Below are 2995 nucleotides of genomic sequence, written 5' to 3'. Positions count from 1 at the left end.
GGCAGAGACTGCTGAGTGTTTACCAAAATCCATCCCCTCTTCTTCTCAGGGATGCAGCTAGAATACATTCTCCAGCCTTCCTTGCAGTGGGTGCAACCAATCCAAGTGGGAATTAAATGAAATACCATTCTGGATACTCCTTCTGGACTGGCTGACCGTTGTCCTCCCAGTCTCCTGATTAGCTCAGCACATCATATTGCCTTCTAAAATGTCTCTCTTCAGGCACCATTTTTGCAGGCAGAATTGGAAAACCAATTGGAATTGTTCAGAAGGTGCCCAGACTTTGGCTATTGGGCCAATTTCATCTTCCTTTTCTTTTTTTGAAATTCTTAGATCAATACTTTAGTAAGTCCACATAGAAATTCACTCTAAGTGCCTTGATTAAATGCTGTGTACATAGGACATTTAGACATGGAAGCAATGTCTAGACCATGCAGAAGAGATAAAATGGTTACTCCATCTCAATGTACAATGGCCCAACATTATTGTTATTTTTTAAATTTGTATTGGAGTATAGTCAGTTTACAATGTTGTGTTAGTTTCGGGTGTACAGCAAAGTGAATCAGTTATACATATACATATATCCACTCCTTTTTTTAGATTCTTTTCCCATACAGGCCTTTACAGAGTATTGAGTAGAGTTCCCTGTGCTATACAGTAGGTCGTTATTAGTTATCTCTTTTTTTGTATAGAATGGCCCAACATTATTTGATCCCATGCATATAACCGCTCATGTCATTGAAAGACTATAGAAGCAAATAAATGGGAAGCATCTTTCTTTTCTTCTTTTAATTCAGTCTGGCTGTATTTGAATTTCACAGGTTTTGGGCTTCTTCTCTGGGCCAGTGGATCAGTGGATTATTGCAATTATGCTTCACTACAAACTACCCCAAAGCTCAGTGGTTTAAAGCAATAGTCATATATCCCCATGCACCTGTGAGTCTTCCAGGTTGGCAAAACTTGACAGGGACTCAGCTGGTTGACTCGGCTCCGTGCGTCTTTCATCCTTCTCCTGGGATAGTTGTGCTCATGGTGACAGCAGAGGTGCAAAAGGGCAGGTGGAAACATGGGAGGTCTCTTAAGGCCCAACCTTGGAACCGGCTTATTGCCACTTCTGCCCATGTGCTGTTGACCAAAGCAAGTCCAAAGCCAAGCGTTGAGGAAATACACGTCACCCACGATGAGGATGTGCCAAAGATAGGGATACAGGAAGGAATGAATAGTTGGGGCCAATCTATCCATGGTCACCAACTCTTGCAAAAGACACCAGAGTTTAAAAGTTGGTTGACTCAGGAAGGTCTCATCCACATAAAGGAAAAAGCAGAAATTTTGGACATTTTCAAAGGACTTTTAAGGAAACCAGGATGGCTATTTATGTTCATATGTCATGTGATTTAAAAATAGGAAAATTCAATGCTAATTGCATAGACTAACAATAATAACATCTTACATTGCATTGCATTTTAGAGTGCACAATGCATTTTAATATCTGATGTCTCATTTTATAGTCAAAACAACTCTGCTCAAGTATTATTATCCTAGTTTTGAACAGGGTGTGATGGAGGCTTAAGTGACTTGTCCAAGGTCACACAGCTTGCCAGCGGGAGAGCCCAGAATTAATAAAATCATTTGATATGTAGCAGATGCTAAGGGATTTACGTATACCAGAGGTCAGCAAATTATAGCCCAGGGGCCAAATAAGCCTGTAATGATTTTTTTTTCTTTGGCCCATTTTATTTTATTTATTGTTTTTTAACATCTTTATTGGAGTGTAACTGCTTTACAATGGTGTGTTAGTTTCTGCTTTATAACAAAGTGAATCAGTTATACATATACATATGTTCCCATATCTCTTCCCTCTTGCATCTCTCTCCCTCCCACCCTCCCTATCCCACCCCTCTAGGCGGTCACAAAGCACCGAGCTGATCTCCCTGTGCTATGCGGCTGCTTCCAACTAGCTATTGGTTTTACATTTGGTAGTGTACATATGTCCATGGTACTCTCTCACTTGGTCCCAGCTTCCCCTTCCCCTTCCCCATATCCACAAGTCCATTCTCTAGTAGGTCCGTGTCTTTATTCCCGTCTTGCCCCTAGGTTCCTCATGACCATTTTTTTTTTTTTTTAGATTCCATATATAGGTGTTAGCATACGGTATTTGTTTTTCTCTTTCTGACTTACTTCACTCTGTATGACAGACTTCAGGTCCATCCACCTCACTACAAATAACTCAACTTCGTTTCCTTTTATGGCTGAGTAATATTCCATTGTATATATGTGCCACATCTTCTTTATCCATTCATCTGTCGATGGACACTTAGGTTGCTTCCATGTCCTGGCTATTGTAAATAGAGCTGCAATGAACATTGTGGTACATGACTCTTCTTGAATTATGGTTTTCTCAGGGTATATGCCCAGTAGTGGGATTGCTGGGTCATATGGTAGTTCTATTTTTAGTTTTTTAAGGAACCTCCATACTGTTCTCCATAGTAGCTGTATCAATTTACATTCCCACCAACAGTGCAAGAGGGTTCCCTTTTCTCCACACCCTCTCCAGCATTTATTGTTTGTAGATTCTTTGATGATGGCCATTCTGACTGGTGTGAGGTGATACCTCTTTGTAGTTTTGATTTGCATTTCTCTAATGATTAATGATGTTGAGCATTCTTTCATGTGTTTGTTGGCAATCTGTATATCTTCTTTGGAGAAATGTCTATTTAGGTCTTCTGCCCATTTCTGGATTGGGTTGTTTGTTCTTTTGATATTGAGCTGCATGAGCTGCTTGTAAATTTTGGAGATTAATCCTTTGTCAGTTGCTTCATTTACAAATATATTCTCCCATTCTGAGGGTTGTCTTTTCATCTTGTTTATGGTTTCCTTTGCTGTGCAAAAGCTTTTAAGTTTCATTAGGTCCCATTTGTTTATTTTTGTTCTTATTTCCATTTCTCTAGGAGGTGGGTCAAAAAGGATCTTGCTGTGATTTATGTCATAGAGTGTT

General features: G+C 39.7%; 1 non-coding gene across 1 annotated transcript; it reads right to left on the bottom strand.

Annotated features, from left to right (window-relative positions):
• Positions 1-682: 682 nt before the first annotated feature.
• Positions 683-770, bottom strand: LOC132364211 (small nucleolar RNA SNORA20). The gene has a single exon (XR_009502757.1). It is a non-coding gene; the product is annotated as a small nucleolar RNA SNORA20 (small nucleolar RNA).
• Between the last annotated feature and the right edge of the window lie 2225 nt (positions 771-2995).

The sequence above is a fragment of the Balaenoptera ricei genome, chromosome 3, assembly GCF_028023285.1.
Source record: "Balaenoptera ricei isolate mBalRic1 chromosome 3, mBalRic1.hap2, whole genome shotgun sequence".
Lineage (NCBI taxonomy): Eukaryota > Metazoa > Chordata > Mammalia > Artiodactyla > Balaenopteridae > Balaenoptera > Balaenoptera ricei.
The sequence above is the reverse complement of the archived record's forward strand: the minus strand, read 5'-3'. Positions and strand labels throughout refer to the sequence as shown.